Below are 7,725 nucleotides of genomic sequence, written 5' to 3' on the forward strand. Positions count from 1 at the left end.
TTCAAAACGACAGAAGAGCAGCGCTGGGAAAGGCACGATGGATGTCCCCGATGTAAATTTGTACAGTGACAATTTCTAACGTTTTCTACACTCGCAGAAAGTATTTCTAATTTCAGCTGTCCGACTGGGTGCGAATCTCTGTGACCTGCAGAACTGGATCGCCGTTTGTTCCCCCGTGGTTTCTCGTGCAGTGTTTGGTGAGGTGACAGTGTATGAATTATTTATGCCAATAAAAAAGGAAAAAAAAAAGCCAAACAAATAAAACACCTTTGGAAAATGTTGTTTCTGCTCCCCCCCCCCCCCCCCCCCCCCCACTCCCTCCTGTGCTACTCCTTCCCTGCCCTCGTCACATCCCAGGAATATTTGGCCATGCTGGGGGCTGGGCCACTCCAGCAGAGCCTCCCTGCCCTCTCCTCATCATAATCCAGGAATATTTGGCCATGCTGGGGGCTGGGAGATCCCTCCTGCCCTCTCCTTCTCACATCCTGGGAGTATTTGGCCATGGTGGGTCTGGACCATTCCAGACCCTCCCTGCTCTCATCTCGTCACATCCCAGGAATGTTTATCCATGGTGGTGTCTGGGCCACTCCAGCAGACCCTCCCTGCCCTCTCTTCATCAAAATCCAGGAATATTTGTCCGTGCCAGGGGCTGGGCCCCTCCACCGTCCTTGGGAGCATCTCTGGTGCAGCGATGCTCAGAGGGACACACGGCGCTGCCGAACCCCCCTTTCCCCCTCTCCCACTCACAGCCCATCCCATTGGGGGTTATAATTCACAGGGAACATTTGGATGGGAGCCACGGGGAGACGCAGCAGCCGAAAATATGGGATTTGGGCAAATGATGGGCCGGCAGCAGATGACTCTCCGCACGGCTCCGCTCGGCACAGGGGCTGGGTGGGCGCCTGTCGGGGGGATGCTCCTCCCCAGCCGGGCCCCCCCGGGGATGGCTGAGCCCAGCGATGACGCTGGAGGCTCTTGGCATCTGCTGCTTTGTTTGTTTGCTTCTCCCATGCTGTTTTACTGGGAATGCCACCATAAATCTGCGGAACGGCCCCTTGGAAAGCGGCGGCGGCGGCTGGTGGGGCTGGTGGAGAGGGAGGAGGAAATCGCGGAGGGTGTGCGGTGCTTTCCCCCCTCTCCTTCCCTCCTCCCTCTCGCCTGAGCACTTGAAAGGTAAAATAATGATGGCTCGCCATTAATAAACCATGAACGCTCAACACTTCCCCCGTCGAGGGCTTTTCATCTTTCAAAGCCTGCAGGAGCTGGGAACCAATTAAACCAGGAACAGCCCGGGCGGGGAGCGGGGACCGAGCCATCCGGGGGGATTCTCCTGGCGAGGGTGGGAAGGGAGTGCTGCGATGGATCTCCAAGAGGAGGGAGAAACAGGGGATTTGGGTGTGAGGAGCCACCACTCGACGCCCTCCTCACGGCGGGCACCTCCTGCCTCCCCGGATTCACCGGGGTGCCACCGGCGCCTCCATCTACGCAGTTTGTTTGCAGGGGGTTCCCCTCGCGGGAGTCTGGGGGGGGCTGCCACCAGTCTGGAGCGTAACTGGTTGGCACTGGTGTGTCACTGAGCAGCCTGGTGGCTCCAGCACTGCGGGGACAGAGCTGCTGACTGCCGGGCTGAGCCCCTGCCGAGCCCAGCACGGGGACGCTGAGCTCGCTCCTGGCTCGTGGCTAATGAGATGCCGGCACAAGGACGGCAAGGAATGTGCAACAGATCCCCAAAACAGCCTTTAATAGTGGCTTTGGAGGATTGGAGGAGCCTTTGAATACATATCTGCATATCTATCTGCATGTGTGTGCACAGCAGAGGCACAGGAACACGCACACGTGTCCGTCACCTCCTTCGTGCTGGGGATGAATCACGAGCCATTAATATTTCACAGGCAAAGGATAAATGCAGGGAGTGAAAGAGGAGCTAAATCCCCAGGACAGCAGCTCTCGCTGCTCCCGGGTGACCCACTTAGGTGCTGGGTGTCTGTGGCATGGCCACGATCAGGGTGCAGCCAGCCCTGGCTGGGGTGAGTGGGTGCCAACACCAAACAGGGTTTGCTTTGGGTTATAACCTACTTTTGGGGTCGGCACCTCTGTTTTCATCAGCAAAGGTGGCTCCAGGTACATCCCATGTGTCCCAAGTGCTGCTCGGGTGACCCTGGACACGCAGGGCTTATCATAGATAGAATTTTTCCTTGAACGCCCCCTAAATGAATCCTTTTATTGCCCTGAATTTCAAAAATAGGATGTACAGGCACCAAGGTGGGGGAACCTGGCTGTTGGACCTGGCCACTGGCCACCAGCCCCTGCCCACCGCGGGGCCCAGCACTGTCGCTGCAGGCGCCGGGGCTGCTGCCGGCAGGTTCAGGTTCCTCTTCCCGCTCCGCATCAGCAGGAACGGGAGGACAAAAAGGGGAAAAAAAAAAGGCTGGCGTGGAGCCGAGCCCTGAGCCTGGAGGGTGAGAACCAGAGGTGGCCCCCAGCCAGCGCTGTCCCCAGTCCCAGCCCAACGCCCGGGAGGTCTCGGGGAGGGCAGAGCAGCAGAATCTGCGTTTAACAACAATTCACACAACTCTCGCGCTGCAGCCCGAGCCAGCATGGGGCTGGCGGGGGGTCCCGCACCGCTGACCCGGCCCGGCCCATCCTGCCCGTGCCGGTCCTGCCCAGGACGGGCTCCATCCCGGGCTTGCGGCACAGCCCGACAATGGGATATTGTTCGTGGCGGTGATTTATGTTTCCTCCCCAGGCTCGTCTGGGCTTTCTCAGGATCCTCGAGGAGCTGCTGGAGCACAGGGCTGGTCCTTTCTGGGCGGGCCGGGGTGGGCTGAGCCTCCCCCCAAACCCCCAGCAGGGCCTGGGGGGGTCCTGCCCGGGTGAGGGCACGGGCTGGGGTGTAAAGCTCCAGCCCTTCATTAGGGCTTGATTAGCTCATTAAGGGCTGTCCTGCCCCCCGCTGGGACAGCCCGAGCCTGCTCTATCACGGATGTCCTGAACAGGTCCTGGAAATCATCCTGGGCGCTATGGGAGCCCCGGGAAGTCCCGGGCTGTCGGCTGGCCATCCACAGATTAACTGGCCGCTTCTGTCGTGGCCACCCACCCTCTAACAGGATTGTTTCTCTGAGCCAGAGCAGAGCTGATCCCGCTTTGCGGAAAGACCCGGCTCGTTAGCGGGATTAATGCCAGCCAGGGCACGGAAAGTCGCCGCCCGGAGTCCCCCGGGGGTTTCCATCATCTCCTGCCCACCTGCTGGCAAGGGGCTGCCCCGCTGAAAGTCCCCAAGCTCCTGCCGTCCCATTGCTCAGCAGATTCCCTTTTCCTCACCTCTATTTTTACGCTGCCCTCGGGGACAGAAACCCGACCCCCGGGGAGTGCAGACGCGGTGTGAGCTCCCGCTTGGCTCCAGGGCAGCCCCGGGAAGGAGGAGCGATTCCCAATTCCCAGCTTTTTGCCCTAAGCTTCGCGCCTGCAGCCTCCTCCAAAGAGCTGAGCCGTGCCCTGGGCAGCAGCAGGTACAAAAAGTGGCTGAAGGCTTTCCCGTGCCCCGCAGCTGTCGATTTGTTCTTTGTTTTCTTGGGATGGGGTACCTTTCCGTGTCTGTGCGGCAAACCCTGGAGTGGGAGGTGGGGATTCAGACCCCTCATTGCTGGGTGTGCTGGGAGGTCCCCGTGGGCTGGGGAGGGGTCTGGGATGATGAAGGTTCCCCTGGAAGATAAACCCAGCTCAGGGTTTGTGCCTGGGCACCTGGAAAGATGCAGGATTTAGGGTGGGATTTGGGCGGCTTGGCACCAGGAGAGTGGTGCCGGAGGAGGGGTTATCCCACCTCTCCCACCTCAGAGGTTGTCTGGCACCTTTCCTGGCACGTCAGGGTGCTGGATACCACCGTGGGGCAGCTGGAGCAAGGCAGAGCCTGGCACACGTGGTGCCATGTTGGGAATGCCTTCTGGGAGCACTGGGATGCTGCAGGGGAGACTGGAAACCATTTTTTTCCCACTTTTTCCAAGCTCCTTCTGCACCAGTCCTACCGTGATGACCCCCAGTCATGCAGCAGCTCCAGAAGCTCTCTTGGAAAATCCCACTTCAGGAATACCTGTTCTTCTCAGGAGGCTTTTGCCCACTGGGATCAGTGTGCCTGGGTTGGGTTTCAGCTATTTTTGGCCCTGTAAATCCAATGGGTGATGATGCTCATGGCTGTGAGCGTGTGGCAAAGTCCTGGGCACGATGGGTCCCTCCTCCACACGGGCATGCTGCTTTCCCTTTTAGGATTTAATCTGGTTTTAACTCTTATTTCCAGCTGTTTTCTCCATCCATCTCCTCTTCCAACATCCTGGATGGGGACTGCTCCTTGCCTACCCCTTGCATGGGGGTTTTGCTGCTTGAATTAGCCCTCGTGGTGATCAGTCCCTGTTTCCTACCTGGCACCTCCAAAACCCGACACACTGGGCTGTTTATTTTGCATTCCCAGCACTGCATCCATGGTGGCATTGGCTCTGCACTGCTTTTTCAGCCTGCACATCACGAATCCACAGGGATGTGGGAAGGCTGTGGGAATCCCTCGCTCCCTGGCTGGGCAGATACTATCAGTGGTTTTCCCTGGATCCGACCCCAGGGCTTGGCTCGGAGCAAACCTGCCTGGGGTGCTGGGAGGAAAATGGATTGCCCCATTATCCCTGCTTTCTCCCACACCTTAAAAACAATGCAGCTGGCAGGAGAAGGGCCCCTGGGTGCTGCTGCCAGGGAGCACCGTGGGATTGTGTTCCCAGGGGAACGGCGCTGTGGCCACCCCTGGAGCCAGCGGTGAGCGAGAGCTGAGCTGTGCTGGGGTGATGCCCCGGGCTGGGGGGCTGTGCCAGGGCTGGCACGGGGGCTTGGGGGCATTCTGGGGGAGTGCCTGTTGGGTTTGGGGGGGTAATTCGGGTGCTGAGTGCCCAGGGAAGGTTGTGCTCAGCTCCTAGAGGGGCAGATGAAAACTGCTGTGGTGGAAAGAGGGTTTGCCTTCAAATATTTGGGAAGCTGATCAAACAGCAGTTGTCCCAGTGGGAGCTGCTGCCTGTTCCTGTCTGCCTGTAGTCCCAGAGTATCCATGCATCCATCCATCCATGACTCCCTCCTGCACTGTTGGAAACTGTGCCCGTAGTTATAAAAATGGCCTGTCCATCAGCGCACAGCACCTTTTCCAGCTGCTGAAACCCTCCTTGTTTCCATGAAGCTGGTGGGGATGGATCCTGGGAAGCCACAACTGGGAGGGTGTGACAGCAGAAATGCAGACTGTGCTGTGAGATGGCTGCTCAGAAGTGTTGCTCGTGGATATTTGCTGGTTAAACGGCCCCGATGCAGAGCAGCAGGGACTGATCCCGGCTTTGGAAAAGGAAAGTGCTGGATTAAATGGTTCACAGGTGGATCAAGGTGGAGTGTTTTAGGCAGTGAGCGACTGGAGGGCGCTCAGGGTTCCTGCTCTCGGGAGCAGCATCCGAGTCACCTGGGGATGGGAAGGGCTCGTGTGAAGCACAGCAGAGACCTGCCCAGTAGGTGTTGACAGCAATCAGGGCACGATGGCACTTCCAAACCTATTTTTATTTTATTTTACTGGGTTTCTCGGGGTTAAGCTGTGGCTTCTGGCCAGGGTAGGTAGCCACGTCCATGTTGGTGCAATATGTGGGTTGAGCTCATCCCTCCCTGCTCGGGGCTGGAGGGCTGGAGTTAAAATGTCATTAAATTTAAAGCAGCCAATTGTCTCTGGGATCGTTCAGGGGCTTTGCAGCAGAACCTGGTGCTGAACTGAGGTGCAGGATGGGACAATTGGAGGGGACAGGGACAACGGGGTCCCTGAAGATGATTTAATCTCAGAGCACTCATTTAATTAACACAGCAGCCCTCAGATGCATCCTAATTCTCTGTGCACATCTGACTTTGCAGCGTGTGGGGGCTGAAGTTGTGCCTTTCTGCTCTCCCTCACTTTGTGGTTGGGAAAAAAATCGATGGAAAACCCTTCAAAACGCCCGGAAAGTCCCGTTATCTCCCGATCAAACTGGGGAGGTGAAGTTCAAACAACCCCCCAACTGCTGCGTCAAGGACGGGAGCTCCTCGCCTGCTCTCCCGGGAGTGGGTTAAGAAACCAACCCCTTCCTTATAGATTTATGGAATTCCTTTGGTTTAGGGCTAAAAAAGAGCTTTGCTTGGGCTGGTTGTGGTGTGGAAAGAGCCATCTCCTTGGGCCTGCACCTTGTTCTGCTTGGGGAAAAGGGTTTTGCCGAGGGGAAGGCCCTGATCCCTCTTGCACGTGTCCCCGCCACAGCCTGGTTCTGTTCTCAGTGAGGGGCTGCTGGACTGTCTCCTGATTTTTGGGTGACATTACTTGGGTGTTTTGAACTCAAACTCGAAGCTTTCTTTCATCCTCACCCCCCTTCCCAGTCCCCCCAGTTGATCTAAGGCAGACACAGACCGACTAAACACCTGAAAATCGGCTGCAACCTGAAAATCAGGCGTAGAGCAGCGTCCACCGGGAGAGATTAAAAGTTACTGAATAACCCAACTCCGTCAGCCACCGGTCGCTCCAGGGAATGTGGCAGAGCCGGTGCCAGGTGCCCCGTGCCCGGCGGGCATTTTGGTCACCCAAAACCACAAAGCAATTCCCCCCCTCCCCCCACATCCCAACCCTTCGGGAGCCCGGGGCGGGGGGGGGGGATGTCCAGGCTGGGGGGATGAGCAGAGCGAGCCCTGGCAGAGCTGCGGGATGCCGGGCACGGGCTGGGGAGGGGACGAGGGCACTGCTGGGACCCGCTGAGCGTGGATGCCACCGTGGGAAAGCCGGCGGGCAGCGCGCAGCCGGCTCAGCTCCACTCCCCGCAGCCCTCCCGCAGCTCCCCCGGCTCCACCGCCAGCAGAGCCCTTTTCCTGCCGCTGCCCAGCGCCTCCTTCCCGGGCTCCGCCAGCCCCCGCTGCCTCCGGACGGCCCCGGAGCCATGGCCTCGGTGTGTGCCTTTCGCTTGCTCTTTCTTTGGGGACTGACATCCCCGGGGCGGGGGGAGCGGGGCCCCGGCCAAGCGGCATCTGCGGCGGGGGCGAGCGGGGCGCGGTGCCCGGTGGCATCTCCGCGGCTCTCTCCGGACACAAGTAAGGCTGGGGGCGGCGGGGGCACCCGTGGGGTGGTTCGGGGGGTGGCTCTGAGTGGCCGGCAGGGCGCGGATGTCTTTGGCTGCCCCCTGAAACCGCGAGTTTCAGTTTTCCAGGAGCGCTTTATTTGGGATGGGATCGTGCGGCTCTGGCTCCCCCGCTCCTCCCTGCTGGTCCCGTAGTCTTGGAATCACTCGTGGTCTCCAACCCTCTGGCTGCTCCGCTTGTTTCCTCTGCTTTAGACACAGGTTTGGCCTTTGCGGGGTGGGCTGGGGGCTGGCACTGCCAGCAGCATCCCTTTGGCCCGAGCGGGTCGGCAGCTCCCCCTGGCAGGACCCTTCAAAATCGCTCCCCCGCGCATCCCGCCCCACTTCTGGGCCCTTCGGCTTCTCCTCCACGCCGCGGGCCGCGCTCTGCCTCGGTGAACCACAGCGGATTCTTGGCACCTGGGGTGCAGAGGGGCGGCTGCGGGGCCTGGGGAAGGGAAGGAAGAAGGAAAGCATCCAGAAGGGAAGGGAAGGGAAGCAGCTTCTGGGGGGAGGCGTGCGCCCCTTCCTCCTGCAAGCACCTCATCCTGCAAACTGCGTCGTCTCGCAGCTGCTCCGGCTTCCTGGG

This window comes from Empidonax traillii, unplaced genomic scaffold, assembly GCF_003031625.1.
Source record: "Empidonax traillii isolate 1590-97213 ecotype Southwest subspecies unplaced genomic scaffold, ASM303162v1 scaffold2084:size75055, whole genome shotgun sequence".
Taxonomy (NCBI): domain Eukaryota; kingdom Metazoa; phylum Chordata; class Aves; order Passeriformes; family Tyrannidae; genus Empidonax; species Empidonax traillii.